A 26,397-nucleotide genomic window follows, 5' to 3' on the forward strand; every position below is an offset into this window, starting at 1 on the left:
ATCATCCACAGCCAGCCATTGCCCCAATCTCCGTCCTCCCCATTCCCCCCATAACGATAGAGGTTTCCCAGAAGCTACATGTCCCTGCCTCCCTTGCAGCTGGGTGTGACCATGCGAGTCGGTCCAGGGAATGGGATATGAGTGAAAGTGATGTGTGTGACTTCTTGGTCACGCCCTTGAAGCGAGGAGACCTGCCCTTTCTGCTCCTCTCCACGTTGGAGGGTTTGTCCCTGCTCTTCCTCCTGCTCCTCCTCCTGCTCCCCTCACAGCAAGCCAGCTTGAGGACAAAGGACGTGTCTTCCAGATGCAGAAAAATCTAGAAGGAATCTGCACCACAGACAACTTGTAAAGCAGAGGCTCCATACCAACCAGGACTTTCAGGTGAAAAAGCCATTAAGTATCATCTTATGTGAGCCACCGTTATTTGGTCTGGCCATACACTGCCAAAATTATCCTATTACTAGCTGCCTATCACTGGTAGATGAGGGAAGGCCTCCTGGAGGGGGGAAGGGCAGGGATGCATCTCCAGGTAGAGGGCACAGCATAGACACAGGCATGAAAGCTGAATGAATTCACAGACCTTCAAATAAGCTGGGTATGTCTGGGGCCAAGTTCAGGGTAGAAGAAGAGTGGACAGGGGTAAGGCAAAAGAGGCTGGCAGGGTCCAGAGCAAGCAGTCTTTTACGGAGAGATTTGAACTTTGTGCTGAAGTCATGGAAGGGTTTGGATAAGTGAGTTCACCTTATAAATGAATTATAATAGTTCTTATTTTAAAAGTTTATTTATTTATTTTGAGAGAGAGAGAGAGAGAGAGAGGGAGAGAGGGACAGACAGACAGATGGGGGCGGTGAGGGAGCAGAGAGAGAGGGAGAGAGAGAATCCCAAGCAGGCTCCACAATGTCAAAACAGAGCCCAATGTGGGGCTTGATCTCATGAACTGTGAGATCACGACCTGAGCTGAAATCAACAGTCGGATGCTTAACCAACTGGGCCACCCAGGCACTCCTGTAAGCAAAGTATAAAGACAATGCTTGTCCCAATATGCAGGGAGTTAGAGGAGAGAGCCTCCATTAGGGGCATCCTTACCCCCAGGACAGAATTGCCCACCTACTGCTGGAGACACATCCCACAGTCTTCTCCAAGATCCACTCCTTAACGAGAGAGAACCTACAGACCAAAGAGGAAATCTGATTTCATCTGCTGGTTATAAAGAGGTTTCTCTAGAACTATGTCTGTCACCCTTCTAGACCTCAACATTGAAATAACTGAATTTCTATACCCTTCGGAGATATATCCCTAGCCAATTGATGATTATTATTTCCATTTCTAGAACACTGGGATGATCCATAAAAAGCCAATGGGAAATTTTCATATAAAGCCATTCATTGTTTCCTCATTGTTGGGCCTTCAACAAGATGGAGAAGTTTGTTCTTAAACCTTCAGCTGTCATTGGAGGCATCACCCAGAAACAACTTTTCTAAAGCTCGTCAAGCCAGCGTGGACCACAGTGTATTTAATTCCTCTCCCCCTCTCCAAGAGCTGGAATGGTAATTTCTTCACTTCCAGAATCCCCTCAAAGCCCACAGAAATTGAATACAACTTGGTCAAATTGGATCAAGCTGACCTAAACCTTAAACTCCTAGTTAGTGAAGTGGGTTTTTTTTTTTAATGTTTTTATTTTTGAGAGAGAGAGAGAGAGAGAGAGAGAGAGAGAGAGAGAGAGAACAAGCGGGGGAGGGGCAGAGAGAGAGGGAGACACAGACTCCGAAGCAGGCTCCAGGCTCTGAGCTGTCAGCACAGAGCCAGACGCAGGGCTCGAACCCACAAACTGCGAAATCATGACCTGAGCTGAAGTCAGACGCTTAACCGACAGAGCCACCCAGGCACCCCTAGTTAGTGAAGTTTTATCCAACTGGGCATTACAATTTTTCACCTGGGTTCATATATTTGCCTAAAAATATTATAATTGGATGGAATCATGGTTTTTCTGGGAATTATTTCTATCCTCCACAGAGCCACTTCTTCACCCTCATAAAACACGCTTGACAAAAGGAAAGGAAAAAATTCCTTGTTATGGTGATTGGTGCCTTATTTCTGTGTTTTCCTAGAAAGCGAAATCAAGATAGATGCTTGATATATTTATACAATTTTGAAACAGCAACCTTGTTTTGTCAGAAAAACAGACTCAGGAGTACTGCCCCCAGTGCGCTGGCATGCCAGAGATATGTATTGTCATTTTTAATCCTTTTAGGCTAATTTCCTCATCTGTCAGTGCGGAGAGTCAATAGATACTGTCTCAGGTTGAAAAATTGTTTACAATTTTAAATGATGGCAGACCTCGCACAATGTAGAGTTGAGATGACATTGTTCATTATGCCTCGTCTCCCCCCTGCACCCTCAGCCCTCTTGCTCCAAACACACAGCAATAATAAATATGAAGAGAGAAAGTTAAAAAGACAAAGTCCAGCTCAAAAACAAGAAGACAAGAAATGAGAAGTGGGAGAGGGGGCAGTATTGGTGAACCTCCAGGGCTCCAGGCTGGGAAGCAGGCACAGCGGGTGGGAATGTGGATCCCAGGATACGGCAGGAGTCAAGGCCTCCAGCAGGAGGTAGGGCAGAGATCCAGGCTCACAGCTCCCCATGAGGGGCCTGAAGGGGTACCCACCTCTCTTAACAGGAAGCTGACAAAGTCTGTTGACAGCTCTCAGGGGTTACATGTTGCATGAAACTGTAAGCTTAGGGAGACAGAGGAAGACCAGGGCCTTCCAACAGGACCTCAGTCAAGCTGCTGACTCAAGTGAAATCTGCAATATGCCCAATGTCATGTCTGGGCTAGAGCCCCAGGCTGCTAATGTAAGAGTTCACTCTGCACTAAAGGCCCCCAGGGGTTGGGTAGAGATAGTCACATAACTGCCAGATGGGGAAGAATGCAGGGAAAGAAAAGAGATCGCCTGCTTAAGATGAGCCTGTAAACCAAAATTCAAAAAACAGATGAACAAGTGGTCTCAGTGAAAATGGCAAAGGAAGGACTTCCAAAAACTCTCTTGCGTTTCATAAAAACAAGAAAACTGAAAGAAATGTCAGAATCAAATTTTCAGAATTCTGGAAGTTAATCAAAGGTCTGTAGCAATCTCAGGAACATCTCTTTAAGAAAAAAGGCTAGGGGCACCTCGGTGGCTCAGTCAGTTAAGTGTCCAACTCGATTTCAGCTCAGGACATGATCTCGTGGTTCATGGGACTGAGCCCCAGGTTGAGCTCTGCTCTGACAGCACAGAGCCTGCTTGGGATTCTCTCTCTCCCTCTCTCTCTCTCTGTCCCTCCCCAACTCTCAAAAGAAAGAAAGAAAGAAAGAAAGAAAGAAAGAAAGAAAGAAAGAAAGAAAGAAAGGCAGTTAAATTTTGGTAAGGAAAGTAATTTGTGGCATTTTAACTTGCCCTATTCCTGTCTCATGCTACCCAGCTCCATAGTAAGTAAACCTGAAAGTCAACAGCCTATGATTGCAGGAAAACCCAACACCCTGATGGCTATCAGAGGAGCCTAACAGAGTGGAAGCTCCTTCAAATTCCAGAAATGTGTCATTATTTCACTTGTTTGATGGTGGCCTGGAAAGCCCCACTTAAAAGGCTGTCTTTATTTGCCCTGACTCATCGCTCACACAGCACTGATGATAGCCACCAACCTAGATTTCTCTCCTGGGCTGAGCCATCATCCCAGAGGGAGGGCAAAACACAGATGCTTTTCCCAGATGTACCATTTGCTACCCACGGACCTGTGCATCAAGAAGTGAAATTGAAGAGGAGAATGCAAAGAAAATGATGAACATAGGAAATGATAAAGTATGCTAGAAAATTTAATTATTGACTGCATAATAATCATCATGCCATTTCCTGTATTTCGACAGAAGTGAAACTAACACCCCAGACTTCATTAACCAATTGCAAGATGTTGGCATCCTTGTTCCTTATGGCAACAAGGAAGATTGGTTAATGAATGTGGACAAAGTGTGCCAACATCCTCAACTTGTTCCACAGATGAGCAGACACACTGGGCAACTTTAGATCGTATTAGAGTAATTAGTTCATTAAATTTACACATTAATTTAAAGATAGCCGCTACAGGAATATAAATAGAATCTAAGCTTCCTCATTAACCGGGATAAAAAGGAGGAAGCTATACAGGAAACTTTACCAGATGCACAGAAGGCAGGACAAAAAAGAAAGAAACCAAGAAAAATAATAAAAAATTTTAAAGATGTAAATAAATCCAAAAACTGGGGATCAGATAAGTATAAGCAGAGTTAATTGACATTAACATCAGAGACTATCAGATTTCATTAAAAGAAACTAACGATGATCCTGACCGATTAAAGTTTTTCCTACCTTTCATCTCTTAACTTGAGACAAATCTTCCGCAACCAATATTGCTTTTTTGCAGAAATGTTTATTTGAAGTCCAATTCTGTTTCTTTCTCCGTTGTTAGATGTTAGCATAATTAAATGTAATGGTTTCAGTTTTAAACTAGCATGAACACTATTAAGTTCTCACACAATTCTTTCTTTCTTCCTTTTCTCTCTTTCTCCCCCCTGTCTTCCCTCTGTCTTTCTTTCTGGGCATATTCACAGGCAGAGGCTGAAATGGTCAGATGTAACCACATGTTGCCTGCTCTTATGGGAAGCTATGATGTTTGCACAGAGCCAATCTCAAGTAAGACCCGGGTCTATCATTAAGAATTCCACTCATTCCAAAGGATTTGCGAGCCAAGTAGACGCTGCTGGTGATTCAGTAGGAGAAACAGAGACAGCACTCACTGCACGCATAGCACAAACAATTTAACAAATCCCCATTAGACACCCCCGGCCAGTTTCCTCTTTGGCACCATGGTAAACCAGGAAGGAGCGTTACTTCCCTGGATGCTTTCCCTCCCACTAAATTTTCTCAGCATCTGACACTAGTTCCCTGACTCCTTCTTTTTTTTTTTTTAATTAAAAAAAAATTTTTTTTTTACATTTATTTATTTTTGAGAGACAGAGAGAGACAGAGCACAAGTGGGGAGGGGCAGAGAGAGCAGGAGACAGAATCCGAACCAGGCTCCAGGCTCTGACCTGTCAGCACAGAGTCCAACGCGGGGCTCAAACTCACAAACCGCGAGATCATGACCTGAGCCGAAGTCGGACACTCAACTGACTGAGCCACCCAGGCGCCCCTCTCTTTCTTTTTTTTTTTTTTAAATGTTTTTAGTTTTTGAGAGAGAGAATGCAAGCAGGGATGGGGCAGAGAGAGGGGGACAGAGGATCTGAAGTGGGCTCTGTGCTGACAGGCTGACAGCAGACAACCCGATGTGGCTCTCAAACTCAGGAACTCGGAGATCGTGAGATCATGACCCGAGCAGTAGTCTGGCGCTCAACCGACTGAGCCACCCAGGCGCCCCCCAACTCCTGTATTCTTAAGCCTCTTTTCCTTTCTCATGCAGGGCAGTCGGGCTTTGTTGCAGCCCCTCCTATTACCCGTACCCGTCACCCCACTCAGCCAAGTTACCAACGACTCTCCAGGGACCAGGATGCCTTCTCACTAGAAAGTAGCAAAGACTGGGGCACATAGGTGGCTCAGTCAGTTGAGCATCTAACTTTTTTTTTAAGGTTATTTATTTATTTTGAGGGGGGGGGGGGAGGGACATGAGCAGACAAGGGAAGAGAGATAGGGAGAGAGAGAATCCCAACCAGGCTCTGTGCTGAGCCCAATGAGGGGCTCAATCTCATGACCGTGAGATCATGGCCTGAGCCAAAATCAAAAGGAGCATGGGACACTTGATCTCAGGGTCGTGAGTTCAAGTCCCACGTTGGGCTCCATGCTGGGCGTGGAGCCTACTTCAATAAATAAATAAATAAGAAAGTAGCAAGGACGATGAGTAACAATTGACCTCTCTCCTTCTACATAAGAAATGGCTTAAGTGAACATAAAACTTAAAAGTTCGTGTTTGGCGTTTTCAATGGAAACATATTGCTGAAAGAAAAATTCAAACAAGATGCTTACATGTTTTCTTTCAGACAAACAGAGAGGGAAAACAGTAACGTTAAAGGGAATTTGGGGGGCACCTGGCTGGCTCAGTACAAAGAGCATGTGACTCATGATCTTGGGTTGTGAGTTTGAGCCCCACATTGGGTGTAGAGATTACTTAAAAATAAAATCTTCTAAAAAAGAGAGAGAGAATTTTGAATAAAAACACCCCCCAAAAACCCCACCCTAGTACAGCATTATTGTTACCATTGTTATTATTATTAATTATATTATTATTTTGCAATTTCCCTTACATTTCCACAGGTTTTAAATCAATTCACCTACAGTCAGTTCCCTAAGATGAATTCATCTACAATGTGACCCTGGGTTAAATCCATTGAGTATCTTATTCTTTCTTACTATCTTTGTAGCATTTTATACTGATTAAATAAATCATCAGCATTTCATAAATGATATTTTTACCTTTCAGGACATTTATCCATGTCGTGCATGACCCCATAACTTTGGTGACGGAATTCTAGTGAAGGATCAAGACAGAGGAGATTTGACAACTGATCGTACTTACTGTCTTGGGTACCATTGATTTATTTTTTATTTTTTTCTTTTACATTTATTTATTTTTGAGAGACAGAGACAGAGCACAAGTGGGGGAGGGGCAGAGAGAGAAGGAGACACAGAATCCGAAGCAGGCTCCAGGCTCTGAGCTGTCAGCACAGAGTCTGATGCGGGGCTCAAACTCACAAAACCGTGAGATCATGACCTGAGCTGAAGTCGGACGCTTAATCGACTGAGCCACCCAGGTGCCCCCTTGGGTACCACCGAAAAGCGGGTTAGAAACATTAAATTTTAAAGAAAGGACTTTTAACAAACAGCCTAACAAGTCTCTAAATGATTCAAAAGTAGATTAAAGAGGAACAAATTATACATACAAGAATAGAAATAATCCCATAACCAAGGGAGGGTACGAATGTTTAAAATACTTCTTTAAAGTATGAAATCATCAGAAGGACCCTCAGACAACTGGATAACAAATACATACCATGTCAAAAAGTGAAAAAATGAAGAAGACAATGATAATTGAATAGAGACAAAACACCTAAAGGCAGAGGGGTGAATTTTCAGGGAACTGACTATTAGAAATACTGATAATGAGGCAAAGTGGTTTTCAGGGATTTGGTCTGCTCCTGTTTTCAACCTACTTGCAACCTGAATATTCATTTCACGTTCTATATCCTTCTCATTTCATATCGCAACTAAAGCATTTTCTCCTTTGTTGCCGTTCTTTATAAAATCAATTGCTATTTCAATGACATTTGTTTTTTTCTGAGTATAAAAGGTAATACGTGTTCATTATACAAGTCAAAAAATACACAAGAGCATAAAGGAGAAAACAAAAATCAACTCTGATCCCATCATCAGGAAATAACCACTGTCTTGTTTTAATGAGCATCATCCTGGTCGTCGTGGTGTTGGGAGGGGCTATATGCATGCGATCGCCATTTTCAATGTCAGTTTTCTGTCATAAACTGTTCTGTAATTTTTCCAGCTACTTCCAATTTGTGGGGTTTTGTTTTTTTCACTTCTGCCTTTTGTTTCTATAGATAACACCATGTTGAACAGTTTTAGACATATAACTTCCTGCTTTGGTTGAATTATTTTTTAATTTTTTTAATGTTTATTTTTGAGAGAAAGGGACAGATAGAGCATGAGCGGGGGAGGGGCAGAGAGAGAGGGAGACACAGAATCTGAAGAGGCTCCAGGCTCTAAGCTGTCAGCACACAGCCCTACGAGGGGCTTGGAACTCACGAATCGTGAGATCATGACCTGAGCAGAAAAGTCAGACGCTCAACGGACTGAGCCACCCAGGCGCCCTTGCTTTTGTTGAATTTTTTTTCCCTTCGAGAAAAATTCCTAAGTGAGGGATTATGGGATCAAAGTTTCTTATTATGTAAAATTTCAACCCCCAGATTGCTCAAAAGAGAAGACTGAGGCCCAACGAGGAGAAAGGACTGGTCTAAAGTTATTTACCTTGCGTCGGTGGCTCATCAGTTAAGTGTCCCACTTCAGCTCAGGTCATGATCTCACAGCTTGTGAATTCAAGCCCCGCATCAGGCTCTGTGCTGACAGTGAGGAGTCTGCTTAGGATTCTTGTTCTCTCCTCTCTCTGCCTCTCCCCTGTTCATGCTTTCTTTCTCTCAAAATAAATAAATAGGGGCACCTGGGTGGCTCAGTTGGCTGAGCGTCCAACTTTGGCTCAGGTCATGATCGAGCCCCACATCAGGCTCTGTGCTGACAGCTCAGAGCCTGGAGCCTGCTTCAGATTCTGTGTCTCCCTCTCTCTCTCTGCCCCTCCCCTGCTCACACTCTGTCTCTCTCTGTCTCTCAAAAATAAAAAAATAAACGTAAAAAAAATTTTTTTAAAAAAAGAAAAAGAAATAAATAAAAACTTAAAAATTTTTTTAACCTTTGAGTAGCCCAGGATCCAAGTCTTCCAACTCCCATGGTTTTGTCCCACTCTGCCAGTTAGGATGGCAAGACATTCCAGATACGGAGCCTCCGCTGTTGTTGGAGGCCATTCTGTTTGTTATTCTTCTCCCATTAAATTAAAGAGACTATAAAAGTTTTCTAATAACCAAATCCTTCAAAATGAACTGTTTGAAGGCTCTGAAGTCTCACCCTGGGGCAAGGCATTTACTAGACTAAAATAAATCTCTGCAAAGCCTTTATAGGAGCCTTAAAACCCGATTCTGCAACAAAATGCTTGTTTTTATTATAAATTGAGTTTTTATTATCAGCACGAATGCAAACAGTGCTGCTGACATGGTAAACATAAAGCATCTGAGCAGTCATAAATATTCACACACCTTTGGCAGAAGCGATTGTTACCTGAAGCAACAGTTCTGGCCAAATTCCGATGGGCACTCTCGGGGAGAGGGAGAGGCAGTGCCCGTTCCCCCACGGGAAAGGACGCAGGGGGACAAAGATCGCGGTGGCTCCCCATCCACCCCCCACTGACTGGGTGACTGCTCTGTGGGAAACATGAAAGGCCCGGACAGAGGGGTGCATGGGAGCGGGGCAGGATGAGAAGACACGCAGCCCGACACCACAGCTGGATCCACCCCACTTCTGTTTTGTTTTGGTTGAGATAAAATTCGCCATTTTAAAGTGTATCGTTCAATAACATTTAGTACATTCATCATGGTGTGCAACCATTACCACTGTGTACTTCCAAAACATTTTCATCACTCACAGGGAAACTGTGTAGCCATGAAACAGTCACCCCCAATCGCCTCAACTCCCCTTTCCTCACCCTTGGCATCCACTAGTCTGCTTCCTGTCTCTACAGACGTGCCTGTGCTCAACATTTCATATTCGTGAAATCATACAATATGTGACCTTTTGTGTCTGGCTTCATTCACTTAGCATCATGTCTTCAAGGTTCATCCACGTCATAGCAGGTGCCAGTACATCACTCCCTCCGTGGCTGAGTAATAGTCCATCGTGTGGCTCTACCACATTTTATTTATCCATTCACCACTTGATAGACATCTGGGCTGTTTCCACCTTGTGTCTATTGTGCACAGTGCCGCTGGCAGCAAACACATGTACGCATTTTTGTTTTACTATCATTTTCCAACTCTGTTGGATAGATTCCTTGGAGGGGACTTGCTGAGTCATGTGGAGTTCTGTGTTCAACTTGTTGAGGAACTGCTCAACTATTTTTCACAGAGGCTGCACCATCTTACATTTCCACTGATTCTGTGCAAGGGCTCTGATTTCTCTATATGACCGCCAACACTTGTCGTGTTCCATCATCATTATTATTCTTGTTCGGTCAAGTGTAAAGTCGTCTGTCCTTGTGGTTTTGCATTCCCTTAATAACTAATGATGTTGAGCATTTTTCACGTACTTGTTGGCCATCTGTAGATCTTCTACGGAGAAATGTCTCTTCATGTCCTTTGCCCATTTTTTAATTGGGTCTCTTTGTGGTTAGACTTTTTAGAGTTCCTGATATATTCTAGATAAAATGTCCTCATCAGATATATGATTTGTAAATATTGTCTCCCAATCCACTTGTTTTTTCACCTTCTTGATAGTGTCCTCTGATGCAAAAGCTTTTAATTTTGACGAAGGTCCAACTTACCTATTTTCTCCTTTTGTTGTTTCTGCTTTTGACGTCATAGTTAAGATTCATTACCAAATCCAAGGTCATGGAGATTTACATCTATGTTTTTCTTGTATGAGTTATAGTTTTAGCTTTTACATTTAGGTCTTTGGCCCATTTTAAGTTAATTTTTTTTTCAACGTTTTTTATTTATTTTTGGGACAGAGAGAGACAGAGCATGAACGGGGGAGGGGCAGAGAGAGAGGGAGACACAGAATCGGAAACAGGCTCCAGGCTCCGAGCCATCAGCCCAGAGCCTGACGCGGGGCTCGAACTCATGGACCGCGAGATGGTGACCTGGCTGATGTCGGACGCTTAGCTGACTGCGCCACCCAGGCGCCCCTTAAGTTAATTTTTGTATATGGTATGAAAATGGATCTAACTTGATTCTTGTACATTTTGCAAATAATTGTCCCAGCATCTTTTTTTGAAAAGACTCCTCTTTCCCTCTTTGCATGGTCTTGGCATCCTTGTCAAAATCAACTGACCACAGATGTATTCATTTATTTCTGGACTCTCACTTCTATTCCATTGGTTTATATATGCATCCTTTTGCTGGCAACACACTGTTTAGATTTATGAAGCTTTGAATAAGTTTTGATACTGGGAAATGAGAGTTTTATGATTTTGTTCTTTGGCAAAATTGTTTTGGCTATTCAGGAATTTTTGGAATTTTGTATGAATTTGAGGATCAGCTTTTCCATTTTTGCAAAAAGGGTCATTGGGAATTTGATAGGGATTGCATTGAATCAATAAATCATTTTAAGAAATACTGACACAGGGGCGCCTGAGTGGCTCAGATGGTTAATCGTCCGACTCTTGATTTCAGCTCAGGTAATGATCTCACAGTTCATGGGTTTGAGTCCCATGTAGGGCTCTGTACTATCAGCGTGGAGCCTGCTTGGACACCTCTCTCTCCCTCTCTCTCCTCCTCCCTGACTTGCGCATGCAAGAGCGCGCTCTCTCTCTCACAAAATAAACTAAAAAAATACTTTAAAAAAAGAAATATTGACACCTTAACACTATTAAATCTTCCAATCCATGAACAAGGGGTGTCTTTCCGTTTTTTTTCATTTTATTTTTCCCCAATGTAATAGCTTCTTTTTTTTTAATTTTATTTTTTATTTTTTAAAATTTACATCCCAATTAGTTAGCATATAGTGCAACAATGGTTTCAGGAGTAGATTCCTTAGTGCCCCTTACCCATTTAGCCCATCCCCTCCCTCACTACCCCTCCTGTAACCCTCAGTTTGTTCTCCATATTTATGAGTCTCTTCTGTTTTGTCCCCCTCCCTGTTTTTATATTATTTTTGTTTCCCTTCCCTTATGTTCATCTGTTTTGTCTCTTAAAGTCCTCATATGAGTAAGGTCATATGATTTTTGTCCTTCTCTGACTGACTAATTTCACTTAGCATAATACCCTCCAGTTCCATCCACATAGTTGTAAATGGCAAGATTTCATTCTTTTTGATTGCCAAGTAATACTCCATTGTATAGATATACCACATCTTCTTTGTCCATCCAACCATCAGTGGACATTTGGGCTCTTTCCATACTTTGGCTATAGTTGATAGTGCTTCTATAAACATGGGGGTGCAGGTGTCCCTTCAAAACAGCACACCTGTATCCCTTGGATAAATACCTAGTAGTGCAATTGCTGGGTCGTAGGGCAGTTTTATTTTTAGTTTTTTGAGGAACCTCCATACTGTTTTCCAGAGTGGCTGCACCAGCTTGCATTCCCAGGGGTGTCTTTCCATTTATTCCTATCTTTTAAATTTTCTTTCAGCAATGTTTTATAGTTTCCAATGTACAAGTTTTGCACCCCTTTGGTTAAATTCACTTTTAAATATTTTATTCCTTTTGATGATATTTTAAATGGAATTTTTTTCTTAATTTTCTTTTTGGGTTATTCACTGCTAGCATATAGAAATACAACTGATTTTGGCATGTTAATCTTCTATCCAGTAATGCTGCTGAATGCATTTCTTCGCACTAGTAATTTTTTGTTGATTTTTAAAAATTTCTCTCTAAGATCATGTCATCTGTGAACAGAAATACTTGTCCTTCTTCCTTTCCTATCTGGATGCCTCTTAATTCATTTAAGAAATTGCCCCGATGGCCCCAGCCAGAACCTGTTGAATGTTAAGTAGCAAGCCTGGGTATTCTCATCCTGCTCCTGATGGGAGGGGAAAAGCTTTCTGTCCTTCCCCATTATGTGTGAGGTCAGTTGTGGGTTCTTCACAACTGCCCTTTGTCATGTTGATGAAGTTCCCTTCTTTCCCTTTTGCGTGTTTTTATCATGAACACCCTGGTTCTTGTTCATTCGTTCCACAACACCTCTTACCTGCTGAGATAGCCTGTGTTTAGTGCTGGGAAGTGACAGCCTGGCACCTCTTCTTTCCTAGCTCACACTGACGTGGGGGAGATGGGCTTGTAGACACAATTATAATACAAGATGGAAGGTACCTGAACAACAGAAGAATGGAAAGGCATCTACCCCTGTCTGAGTGAGGGCAGGGGTGTCTTGGTTTGGGTCCCTTGAAGGCAGAGCCTAAAGCGAGGACTTGGGAGCAGGGAGCTTATTTGGCTGATGATCCCAGGACACAGGAGCAAAGGCATCAGACAAGGAAAAAGGGAAAGCCATTGAGGGTGTGGAACTGGCGTGGGTACCTGTGGGGGTAACCAGGGCTCAATTCAAGGGGACTCTCTGAGAAACTTCAGAAAATGGCTCAGAATTGTCCTTCCAAAGGATGGGAGAGTGAGGCCAAAAAGTCAGAGGGCCCCAGCAGGCCCTCGAAGTGGAAGCCTGGCCGTGGCGTAATGTCCTTGGGGAATACTCACCCGGGTCACAGCTGCAGGGGGCGATGGTGGGGGAGAGGGTGGGGGCGAGGTGGCAGGAAGACTAATGGCTTCTCCTGTAGGGAGTCAGGAAAGCTTCTGTTTCCAGAAGGAAAGCTATGATGGCATCCAGAAAACGGACAGAAATTAGCGGGATGGAGCAGGCAGGGGAGATCACGCAGGGCTTCGGATATTTTGTTCTGAGAGCAGTGGGGGAGCCACCGATGAGGGATTTTTATCCTGGAAGTGATCGGCTTGAAGCTTTAGACAGATGTCTCTGGTCGAGGCACAGAGAAAGGACAGCAGGGAGGCAAAAGTGAAGCAGAGGTTGCAGTTTGGAGGCTGCTGTAGAGGTCCAAGCCAGAGCTAACGGGTCCTTACGATGACGGAGGCAGAGAAATCAAGCCAGATTTGATCGCTGTTCAGAGGGGCGGCTCCACAGGAGGGGCTGATGGACTACATGTAGGGAGTGAGGGACAGGAAGTCACGCATATCACCCAGTGTTTTTGGCTTTGGCAGTAGAGTTTCCAGGGGCGTCATCAGTTGAGGACAGGGAATCCAGAGAAGAAAAACATGACGAGGTCAGTTCTGCACAAGCTGAAGTGGAGGAAGCTGGGAGCATCCAAGAGGAGGTTGGTCCCCACAGGACAGCTCCGGCTTTATTTTGCCACCCCTTAGAGCCAAGCTGGTGGGCTTTCCTCCTTATAAATGGCTTGACCTCAGCAAGGATGCAAGAAATATTTGTGGATTGAATAAACGAGCTACCGACAGCTGGCCTTGTTTGCTTTGCTTGTGCCCTTTTTTTCTTTCTTCCTTTCTTTCTTTCTTTCTTTCTTTCATTTACCTGTTACCTTGCCCATTCCTTCAAAAGCCACCACCTTCGTGGCCAGTCTGCAGACCGCGGGGCAGGAACCACGAAGAGCCCTGGGGGTGGGTGTGTGTGACGCCCATGCGGCTGCTTCATCAGGAGACAATCGTCAGGATCCAGAACTGATTTATTCACTCCCTTGGCCTAGCCGCAACAATGATGGAAAGCCTCCAGAGCCAGGCCCACGCTGCAAGGAAACCTCTATGGAAAAGGCCAGACACGCTCACTTGATCGGGGAGCACAGAGCCCTCTGGCCGGGAGACTTTCCTGTCTGCCCGCCCAAGCGTAAGACTCAGTGATGGCGGTCACAAAGCCAACAGGCCCTGCCAAGGCGGCTGGAACAGACCATGCAATTGCTTATGATGTGGGTCAGCGTGTTAGTCGCAGAAGCAGGGAGGGAGCCAAGAAGGAAGAACAAGGCATCCCCGCTCTCAGGGCTCAGGAGCAAGTCATGATGGGGGAGGAGGGGGGGGGAGGAGGTGGGGGGGGCAGAAATGGCAGCTCGGATGCCCCACTAGCTTCTCAGGCCTTCTGGGCGGGTTGGCTCACTTTCCCCATGGCGCCCACTGCACTTTGGACTTAAGTCCCACAACCCAGCTTTGCTCCTGCAGAACTAGCACCGAGATGCTTCCCCTGTGGGTTCTCTCTGCCCACCCACAACCGACTCCACACACACAGCCTGAGTCGAGCAGATGCTCATCCTTAGCTGTCGCCTGCTTTGTTTCAGGGCCACTTCCTCTGGGAAGCCCTCCCTGCCTCTTCCTGCCTCTCCCCACCTCCCCTCCTGTGGGCACCTGTAATCCTTGATCTGAGGCAGCCAACAGTGTTTAGAGACTGAAAAGCCAGATTCTGGGTTTACACTTTGGTTCCACCACTTAATAGCAGCGAGAGGCAGAGCAAACTACTTACCCTCTCTGTGCTCGGTTTTCCCGTCTATTAACCAGGGTTCACAGCAGTTTCTGCCCCACGGACCTGCTGGGGGAGTAAGCAGCCAATGCCTGTGAGGTGTTAGGACAGCGCCTGGCAAACGGAAGGCTTAGTCCACATTTCCTGGACTTTCCTCTGAAGCGTGTGTGTCCTTGTGCGCACGCGCGGGCGCATGTGTCCGCGCGTGCGTGTGTGAGCGTGCGCGCATGCGTGTGTGAGCGTGCGCGCATGCGTGTGTGGGCGTGCGCGTGTGTGGGCGTGCGCGTGTGTGGGCGTGCGCGTGTGTGGGCGTGCGCGTGTGTGGGCGTGCGCGCGGGCGTGGGCGTGCGCGCGGGCGCAAAACTTCTGTTTCCATGAAGAGCAGGTTCCTTGAGAAGATGCAAATGCTTCCCATGCAGCTTATAAATAAAATAATCCTTTGTGTTGCCTTTTATGAAGGTCAAATGCCAACAACCAGACAAGACGCCCCAGAGGGGCTCATTCCCCACCTGGCCTGACAGAGAGCTGGGCTTGCAAACCGCTCGGCCCCCTACCATGTGCCCCATATACGCAAGCCAGGGAAACTCGGGACCCGCTTACCAGCTCATCTCTGAGGGTGTTCTTATCCCTCTGTGCCACTTTAGTCAAATTAATCAGCATGTGGACTTAAGCTCCCAAAGGGCAGGGACTGGAAGAAAGCTGGCCCTTGTTAAGAACTTAGCACGTGCCGGGGACCATCCTAAGCATCTTATGTACATGCTCTCTAATGCTCACAGGGGTCTCTTGAAATGGTATTATTCCCTCCACTTGAGAGATGAGCAATCTGAGGCTCTGGAGATTAAACAACCAGCCTAAGATCATGGCGCCAGGGTGGGCGGGATGGGGTCCCCAGCCCAAAACTGTGAAAACCACCGGGGCAGTGCTGGGCACGCAGTAGGTATGTGCAGCGGCCTCCAGCAATTCTCTTCGACCCGCCTATTGCCCCATCCTAATAGTTGTGCAGCTCTTAAAAGCAAGTTATTTGAAAAACTCTAGAAGGTGCTCCTTTGGAAGCCATCTTGGGCCTGCAGGGGAATTCCTGTAGGATACCAACTGCCCGGAGGGAGGACTCACTGCAGAGACCTTACATGTGGACCCAATGGGACAAAGCCACTGCCGTACTGTGGACCCCAGCCAGGTACTCTGCGGAGAGAGATCAGACTTTCCCCACCAGGGACAGACAGAGGAAAGGCAAAAAGTATTGACATGAGGCTATAGGGTCTGTCCCCTCATTTCCAATCCCCTATTGGCTTCCTCTTTCTTAGAAGCTGTATATGTCCCTTAGCCCTTCACCCTGCAAGTGAGAGTGTATAAACCCCACACGTGACAATCTCTGTTATAGGGAAACTCGTGCGGCTGAGTGCTGGAGACCTTGGGCTCATTGAGAGCCTGTCAGGCTTGGATTTGAATCTACCTGCCAGCCCTGTGAGCTTTAACAAGTTATCCCACTGGTGTGGGCCTTAGTTTCTTCATCTGTAAAATGGGGATAATGGATCCCACTTTACAAGGTTCTGTGAGGGATAAAATGAGATACTGTCCACAGAGTGGACTGTGCTGCACCACTCAACCTCCTCCTTCCGGTTGGGGACACTCCTGTCCCCGGGCACAGGGAGAATTGGTGGAGGATGGTTCTCAACATAGACTCTCTGGGAACATGTCCCTCCCTAGGGACAGCCCATAGCCAGTGATGGGTCTCTGCACGGGGATGAAGGCCCAGCATCCTTGCCTTGACTCAACTGGAACAAGAGTCATCTCAGCTTCAGACCATCCAGGGGTTTGGGCTGAGGCCACTGCTGCAACTGCATTGCAGCTCAGCTTTTCTCTCTGCTTTGTGCTATTTTCCTCATTCCCCAACGCTTTGTCTCCAAGAGCACTCCCCTATAAACCATCTGCATCAGCTTCTTCCACTCAGAATCTGTTCTCCAGTGGGATGGTTAATCTCACGTGTCAACTTGGCCATGGCACCCAGATGGTTGGTCAAACACTAGTCTGAACATTGTTGTGATGGCATTTTTTTTCAGGTCTTCATTTCTTTTTTTTTTTATTAATTAATTTTTAATCCAATAACTTATTTATTTTTTTATAATTTACATCCAAGTTAGCACATGGTGCAACAATTTCAGGAGTAGATTCCTTAAGTCCCTTACCCATTCCTTAAGCCCCTCCCACACCCCCTCCAGTAACCCTCTGTTTGTTCTCTATATTTAAGAGTCTCTTATGTTTTGTCCCCCTCCCTGTTTTCATATAATTTTTGCTTCCTTTCCCTTGTGTTCATCTGTTCTGTGTCTTAAAGTCCTCATATGAGTGAAGTCATATATTTGTCTTTCTCTGACTAATTTCGCTTAGGATAATACCCTTTAGTTCCATCCACATAGTTGCAAATGGCAAGATTTCATTCTTTTTGATTGCCAAGTAATACTTCATCATATGTGATGATATATATGTGTATATACCATATATATATATGGTATATATACGTATATACCGCATCTTCTTTATCCATTCATCCATCGATGGACAGTTGGACTCTTTCCATACTTTGGCTATTGGTGATAGTGCTGCTATAAACATTGGGGTCTATGTGTCCCTTCGGAACAGCACACCTCTATCCCTTGAATAAATGCCTACTAGTGCAATTGCTGGGTCATAGGGTAGTTCTATTTTTAATTTTTTGAGGAACCTCCATACTGTTTTCCAGAGAGGCTGCACCAGCTTGCATTCCCACCAGTAGTGCAAAAGAGATCCTCTTTCTCCACATCCTTGCCAATATCTGTTATTGCCTGAGTTGTTAATGTTAGCCATTCTGACAGGTATCTCGTTGTGGTTTTGATTCGTAGTTCCCTGATGATGAGTGATGTTGAGCATTTTTTCATGTGTCGGTTGGCCATCTGGATGTCTTCTTTGGAGAAGTGTCTATTCATGACTTTTTCCCATTTCTTCACTGGATTATTTATTTTTGGGGTGTTGAGTTTGATAAGTCCTCTATAGATTTTGGATACTAACCCTTTATCTGATATGTTGTTTGCAAATATCTTCTCCCATTCCATTGGTTGTCTTTTAGTTTTGCTGATTGTTTCCTTTGCTGTGCAGAAGCTTTTTATTTTGATGAGGTCCCAATAGTTCATTTTTGCTTTTGTTTCCCTTGCCTCTGGAGACGTGTTGAGTAAGAAGGTGCTGCGGCCAAGGTCAAAGAGGTTTTTGCCTGCTTTCTCCTCGAGGATTTTGATGGCTTCCTGTCTTACATTTAGGTCTTTCATCCATTTTGAGTTTCTTCTTGTGTATGGTGTAAGAAAGTGGTCCAGGTTCATTCTTCTGCATATGGCTGTCTAGTTTTCCCAGCACCACTTGCTGAAGAGACTGTCTTTATTCCATTGGATGTTCTTTCCTGCTTTGTCAAAGATTAGTTGGCCATACGTTTGTGGGTCCATTTCTGGGTTCTCTATTCTGTTCCATTGATCTGAGTGTCTGTTTCTGTGCCAGTACCATACTGTCTTGATGATTACAGCTTTGTAGTATAGCTTGAAGTCCGGGATTGTGATGCCTCCTGTTTTGGTTTTCTTTTTCAAGATTGCTTTGGCTATTCGGGCTCTTTTCTGGTTCCATACAAATTTAGGATTGTTTGCTCTAGCTCTGTGAAGAATGCTCCTGTTACTTTGATAGATATTGCATTAAATATGTAGATTGCTTTGGGTAGTATTAACATTTAACAATATTTGTTCTTCCTAACCAGAAGCGTGGAATATTTTTTCCATTTTTTTGTGTCTTCAATTTCTTTCATAAGCTTTCTATAGTTTTCAGTGTATACATTTTTCACTTCTTTGGTTAGATTTATTCCTCGGTATTTCATGGTTTTTGGTGCAATTGTAAATGGGATAGATTCCTTGATTTCTCTTTCTGTTGCTTCATTATTGGTGTATAGGAATGCAACTGATTTCTGTGCATTGATTTTATATCCTGTGACTTTGCTGAATTCATGGATCAGTTCTAGCAGTTTTTTGGTGGAATCCTTTAGGTTTTCCATATAGAGTATGTAATGGTATTTTTTAGATGAGATTAACATTTTTAAAAAATGCTTATTTACTTATTTTGAAAGAGAGAGTGCAAGCAGGGGGAGGGGCAGAGAGAGGGAGAGAGAGAATCCCAAGCAGGCTCTGCTCTGTGAGTGTAGAGCCTGACTTGGGGCCTGATCTCATGAACCGTGGGATCATGACCTGAGCTGAAATCAAGAGTTGGGACACTTAACCGACTGAACCACTTGGGCATCTCTAGATTATTAACATTTAAATTAGTAGACTTTGAGTAAAGCAAATTACGCTCCATAATGTGGGTGGGCCTCATAAAATCAGTTGAAGGCCTTAAGGAAAAACAGACAGATCCCAGGAAGACAGAATTCTGCCTCCAGGCTGTCTTCAGACTCAAGCTTCAGTATTAACTCTTCCTTGCGGCTTTAACCTGTGACCTGCTCTGTAGATTTTGGACACGCCAGCCTCCATAACCTCATGAGCCAATTCCTTAAAATAAATCTATCTATATCTATGTCTATGTCTATGTCTATGTCTATGTCTATGTCTATATCTATATCTATATCTATATCATCTATATCTATATCTATCACACACACACACACACACACACCACTTATTGGTTCTGTTTCCCCGGAGAACCCTGACTAAAACACCTTAAGACTTACAAAGTGCCTGTGGGAAGGGTTCCCCAGATGGTTATTTATGTTAATTCACCAAAGAGTTGAGGGGTTCTCTGTACCTCCATGAGACTCTGTCTTCTCATCTGCAAGTGGGGCCCCCTCTTCACAGTTTCTATTAGCTCCCACACCCTGTGGATCCATGCAGGTGCTCCTGATGAAGCTGAAATGGAAGGCTAGAGTAAGTTCCAAGGTCCTTAACTCGGGGCACCTAGAATGAGATGAACGTTGGGGGAAGATTTTATATCTGAAGACTCTAACCATGTTTTCCCTTTGATTTCCTTTCTGGTACTATATTTTGGCATTAGTCTTTGTTAAATAAAAATGGTTGATGACAGCCTAAATTTTTTTTCTCCAGCAAGGACAGTGCGATGGGCAGCAGTCAACACACTTAGGTAACATCTGATCACCATCATTGGGTTTTGGTGTCTACAATAGTTTCCCATAAATAGATGTTTTAAAAAAGACATATCCTAAGACTCACTCTGCAGTTACGATTATGAACATCTGTTAATGTTTATAGTAGACCCTGATTAAGTTAGAGAATGTCAGGGCAAAGAATGTACAAGAAAACACCCACACCCTTCAGTTTTGCCCTCATCCACAAATGTGTCGGGATTCTCAGAGCACAGCACTCCTTGTACGGGGAGTTCGTGATCATGAAGCATGAAACCCTCACACCAAAGGTGCCCAATTATATCAGCAGTCCTCAACACAGGGTCTTTTCAGGAGGAGAAGGCTTACTTTTGAAGGCTGGAACTTCACCAGATCTTAGGTGTGCCTGGACACACGAACCTCACCTGGGAGCACACTCCAACGTCTTATATACCTCCCCAAGCAAAAAAGAGGCCAGGCATGAACTAAGAGGCCCTGGGGGAGTCAGCCCCCCAGAAATGGCTGAGCTGGCTTGTGGCTTGGAAGAAAATCGCAGCCTGTGTCAAATGATGTCATTTCGCCCAGCAACTCTGATGCATTCTAATAATATTTTGAGGCTAATCTTGACGCACTTAATCAGCTTCTGGCAGAAGTTTCCCTTTCTATTTATTTATTTGATTAATTTTTATTTTGTCAAGAGAAAAGGAAAGCTGGCTCTCAGAACAATTTGACCCGAAAGCTTTCCGCCTGGGCTTTCCTGTGGCTGATGTGTGTCCTGTGACCGAGGTATGTCTTTGGAATCCCGTGGTAATTTATGTATTGCAGAACTGAGCCATTTTCATTAAGATGTTTCTATTGTATGACCATGAAGCTGCACGGCATTTTTTTGTCTTTGTTAATCTCTTTTATCTGAGTGGTTACGCCCCTTTCTCATTTTGTGTGTCCGGTCTTCCTTTGATTAGATTTGCCAGAAGTTTGTATACTTGATTAATCTTTTTAAAGAGCGAGCTCTCGGTTTTGTTTATCAATGCCAATGCCTTTTTTTGTTCTCTTATTCAACTTTAATCTTTATTATTCCATTATTCTTACTATTTTCCTTTGGGTTGTTTTGGTTCTTTTTCTAGCATGTAAAGTTGGCTACTTTTCTCTTTTTTGATAATAGCATTGTTCAAAGTTGTGAATTTCCCTATAAATACCACTGTGTCTGCATCCTGCAAAATCATCTGTTTATTATGTTGATTGGCCTAGATATGGTTTTTTTTAGGCACATGAAATATTTTAGAGGAAAAAATCGTGATAAGCAACAAAACAATCAAACGAAAAGGAAAAACTCGAAATCACCAGAAATCTCATTTCCTGGGGAAATACATTGGTATCTCAGGACACATTTTCCATATTTTTTCCCTTTGTAAATTTCTACATGTAGATTTTTAAATCTTTACAAAATGGCGTCACACTTAACAGCATTTTGTAATATGCTTTATTTATCTAGGTGATAAAATTAGAACAACTTTCTTTGTTGTTATACTAGATTCACACTATCAATTTTAAGAGCAGTCAAGGATTTATCCCACTGTGTGGATATTCTATAAGTTACGTTGCCAATGACCTATTATTAGACAGCTTGTTTTCACTTATTTTCTCATAAAACACACACGCTGCCCTGTATATTTTTGTGGCTGCATAGTTGCAGACCTCCATGATTATTTCTATTGCATAAAGGTGTAGTAATAGCCTCACTGGCTGCAGGCAAGCATGGCTTAAACTTTTTGACACTTCATCTTTCATTTTTCCCCAGAACAGCTGTCTGTTTCATTTTGGACTATTGGTGGGGAAGAAATGGTTATTTTAATCTGAATTTATTTTATTATTAGCAAAGGTAAGTATTTTTATTCATTACTGGCCACTTGTCTTTTTTGGACTGCCTTTTTATATCCCTGGCCCTTTCTTCTTTTTAAAAAAAATTTAAAGAATTTTATTTGTTTTGAGGTGGGGAAGGGCACAGAGAGAGAGAGAGAGAAAGAGAGAGAGAGAATCCCAAGCAGGCTCTGTGCTGTCAGCACAGAGCCCGATGGGGGACTTGATCAAGTGAACTGTGAGATCATGATTTGAGCTGAAATGCAGTCAGGTGCTTAACTGAGCCACCCAGGTGCCACTTTTTTATTCTTATTAATCTTCAAAGGCGTTTTGCTCTTGGTTGTATATTGCAAATGTTTTGGCTACTGTATTGTTACACGTTCAAATTCATTTAGGTATTCCTGCCCTATGGAATTTTAGAAGTTCTGTTCAGTTAAATATATCAACCTTTTGGGGTGCCTGGATGGCTCAGTTGGTTAAGCAGCCGACCCTTGATTTCATCTCGAAGTTCGTGGGCTTGAGTTCTGCATTGAGTTCGTCACTTGGGATTCTCTCTCCCTCTCTCTCTCCCCCATCCTGCTTGTGCTCTCTCTCTCTCTCTCTCTCTCTCAAAATAAATAAATAAACTTAAAGATATATATCAACCTTTTTCCTTTCATGATTTTCATCTTTGCACCTGTTTAGAAAGATCTTACACAGTGAAGATCACATATTATGCATCTGTTATGATTTATGCGTTTACATTCAAATGCTATAAGCATGTGGGATTTTTTTTAGTGTGCGATATAAGCCGATTTCATTTTTTCCCACTAGCCTGTTGGTCCCAGTCCTGCCCCATCCTTTCCTGGTGGAAATGTTATCATATAAAAAGTCTACACAGATACGCACAAAATCACACCCTTCCATCTGTTCCTGGCTCTTGATTTCTGCAACATTGTCCCCTTGTTCACAGAACCAGCTGCAGCTCACTGTAGTGACAGAAAGGGTGGCTCTGGACTCATTCTGCTGACATTTGAGCCTGTCCCCCTTCCACACTCACTCTAAACTTTGCCTTCCTCAAGGGTGATGGTGAGGATTAAGTAGGAGGATGCATACAGAGTTCCTGGCTTGGCATCTGGCACATTCCAGGATTCAGTAATGTAGATATTATTGCCTTTGACACAAACATACCAGTGGAGCCCAGATGTCAGCCTAGTATCCCCTTGCCCCTCAAGGTAAACTTGGCTTCATTCCGCAAAGGGGGTGGGAGAAGGAAGCTGCACATAACCAGAGCCCGCTCAAGATTCCGGCGCATTCCAGGACGTCCCTGCTGCCTCTGCTGATCCTCACCACCCACCCCGGTTGTGAAAGTCTGTCCCTGTTTAAAGTTCCACCCCCCCCCCCGCCCCATTAGATTCCCCCCCCACGGGACAGATGACCACAGTAGACTTTCCGAAGTGCAGGAAGTGGAGGGTGGGGGAGGGACAGGGGAGCACTCATAAAGCTGGACATATAAAGTGGAGCCAGGGCCTCCCCACTGGGACTCCCGGTCAGGCTCCCACTGTGGGTGGCCCGCGCCTTCCTCCGCTGCCCTCTCTGCGCACCCTCCCCTCTCACGCTCTCCCCCCTCCCCTACTCCTTTCCCAACCCCCAGAATCAAAATCACAGATGCCTCTCAAGTCTCCAACAGAGCAGCACCCCCATCTCCGGCACCCCGGCTCCTGCCCAGTCCACACCCACGGGCTCTCTTCCTCCCCGGGTGGACTTCACACGGCACGTTCCCAAACAAGACAGTGCCTTCCCTGAGAGGGATTTGCTGCCAGCTGCTAAGAGGTAGCAGTCTTCCCCTTGTTATATTATCACTGCTGCTGCTAATAATTAGGAGAGTATCCAGTTACCCAAGCTCCCTGTAAGCCAGACACAGGCTCTGCCTTACATCTTTTACATTTCACAATTTTACAAGGCAACCATGGGGCAGGAATGTTATGGGAGGAATGTGATTGGGGCTCAGGGAGCCCACCTGACCCGATGGGGCCACAGGGAAGTATCTGTGGGGGCTTTGCGAATAGAGGTGACTGACTCCAACACCTGGGCTCTTACCCTGCACACCTGCCTTTTCAAGGCTCTTGATAAGTTATTTCTAACTTGTCCATCTGGAAGTTTCTACCAGCCTGCTGGTTTCGGGCAGGGGAATGGCGGGATCCAAGGTGCGCGATAGAAAGATCCTCTTGGCTACAGTCAAGAGGGTAGATGGATCACCTTGCCCGCCATCATGCCTGGCCCAGGACTCTGTACGTGGTGTGGATTCAGGTAGCATACTTCAAACAGCATTATCTTCTGCCCAGAGTTTCCATCTCTATAAGATGGTGATTTGGGCCTCGGCTTTCATACCCCTACATCTCATCAGTGACATAAAAGCTAAATGCACATTGTGAGTAACAGCCATAGGAGAAAGTCAGGCAGGTAATATTATATCCACTTTGTAACTGGAGGGGCGGTGAGGTACAGAGAGTTAAGTGACCAGGCAGGTCCACACGGGAGGTCTCTGGCAGAGCGGAGATTAAAATCCAACTCTCTAGGGGCACCTGGGTGGCTCAGTAGGTTAAGCATCCGATTCTGGATTTCGGCTCACTGTTGTGAGATTGCATGGGGTTCACACTGGGCGGGGAACCTGCTTTAGATTCTCTCCCTCTCCCACCGGCCCTCCTCCGCGCATGCGTGCGCCCGTGTTTTCTTTCTCTCTCTCAATCAGTAAAATTGAAAATAATTTAAAAATAAAATAAAACCCAGACCACTCAACACTGGGACTGACGACACCCCTTCTGGTCCGCACTCCTTCTAGCCACTTGTTTTCGCGTGCCCTCAGGGACCCCCAGACTCTGCTGCTAAGGACACCTTCCGGGTCTTCTCTCTGCCAGGAGTGCTGATCTTGCCCCTTCGGTTGCTGAGTCTGGTCACGTCTCTGTCCTTGGGGTCTGAATTGCCCAGGCTCTCCCAACACTTCTCACGGTCAGGATCCGGGCTGGTCTCTAGATCCTCAAGACCACTTTGTGAGGGGAAAATTAACATGCCTTGCATTGGGGCTGCCCTACCCAACAGCCAAGCCTCTCCTCCCACGACCCCTACTGGGGAATCGACCTGAGTGCTCCTTTGTGCAGTCACCTCTGATTGGTCTAGGGAGTCACTTGGCCCAAAGAGGGCCCGCTCATTTATTGGCCACCCGTGACACGGTGGACCTTGCTGCTCCCTGCACACATCAATGCAAGCCTGCATTCTCCCGTTTTTCCTGTTGACATTCTACCTGCCCCTCAGAACCCATTACAGCTACCCCTCTTCCAGGAAGTCCTCCCCGATCTCCCTACAGACAGTTCTGTATCCCTCCTCACCCCACAGCTCCCTCCCCTACCCTGGGTGGTGGGTCATCTCTTTCTTTGGCCCCCTTGCAACAACAGGACAGGACCTGGGCCGTATTCGCGTCTGAGAGCCCAGCACCTGGAGCTTGGCAGTTTACACGGTATTGTCTCTCTATCTGCAACACTGCCCAAGAACGAGCAGGGCAGAGACACCATCCCAACTTCACAAAGGAGGGAAGTGAGCCTGCAGGAAGGGTGGTGCCAGCCAGGCCCAGGCCACACCGGCCTTGTTAAAGAGTTCGGTTTCCTGGACGCGTCTTGGCAATGCAGATTTCATGCAAACGCCGGGCAATGAGTGACTCCAAATAAATATTTACAGGTTTGTCAAGTGTTGCAATGAGCACAGCTCCCCGGCTCCCTGCATAAAGAGGCCTCATGAACGCCAATGAAGTCACACCTCCCGCACCCAGAGTCCCTGCCTGTGGCACCAGAGCGGCCCCTCCCGGGTTGAGTTCCCGCTGAATATATCAACTTGCAGCAGGCCAGGCGCCAACAGTTCCTAGGCAGGGGCCAGCTGGACCCCCCCCCCCCCATGTGACCGCTAAGCCAGCTGGGGAAGAGGGGTGAGGGACGCTCCCAGGTCTTGGAGTGAGCTTGTGGCAAGGCCTTTCTCCCTCCCTGGGGAGACCTGGAATTGGGGTTCTGGGAAAGTTGCAACCGTACCCCCCTCCCATAGGCTTTTGCTCTCTCTGTGAATTAGCCAGGATTGTGGGTCACACAGTAACAATCCCTAAAGCTCTGTCCCTTAACACTACAAAAGTTTATTTCTTGCTCATGAAAATCCACTGTGGTCCCAGTGAAGGGACGCTACTTCGAGCTCATGGCTCCCAGTCAGTGTGAGGTCCCCTCCCTGGTCACTGGGGCAGAGGAGAGAGACCAGGGAATTGCAACGGAATTACACTGCTGTGGCCCGAAACTTCCAGGTGGCACTTGCACCCATGTCGCATAAGCCAGAAATAGTTACATGGCCCTGACAACTGCCAGAGGGCTGGGGACTTTCCTGTGTGCCAAGGGGAAAAGGCATCTGGACATTAGTAATGTCCATTATACTCTTTCCAGGGACCCAAACATTGTGTTTCTTTCCACTTCCCCTCCATTCTTCTCCTTCTTTTTTTTTATTTTGAGAGAGAGAGCTCACGCATGTGCGTGCATGTGGGAAGGGAAAGAAAGAGAGACAGAGTGAATCTCAAGCAGACTCCATGCTCAGTGCAGAGCCCAACGACCCTGGGACCATGACCTGA

At 45.2% G+C, this 26,397-nt stretch overlaps 1 protein-coding gene across 25 annotated transcripts in view; it reads right to left on the bottom strand.

Moving 5' to 3' along the window:
• The window catches only part of ZNF618 (zinc finger protein 618), a 377,016-nt gene that overhangs the window by 307,846 nt on the left and 42,773 nt on the right, over positions 1-26,397 (bottom strand). For 24 of the 25 annotated variants that reach the window (XM_047828947.1, XM_047828945.1, XM_047828943.1 and 21 more), the window contains one exon: positions 19,595-19,695. The gene's annotated coding sequence lies outside the window, so the exon portion shown is untranslated. Of the gene's footprint in view, positions 1-14,794; positions 14,945-19,594; positions 19,696-26,397 lie in introns of those variants that run through there. The other variant, XM_047828942.1, reaches the window with a different exon arrangement.

Source organism: Prionailurus viverrinus, chromosome D4 (genome assembly GCF_022837055.1).
Source record: "Prionailurus viverrinus isolate Anna chromosome D4, UM_Priviv_1.0, whole genome shotgun sequence".
Taxonomy (NCBI): Eukaryota; Metazoa; Chordata; class Mammalia; order Carnivora; family Felidae; genus Prionailurus; species Prionailurus viverrinus.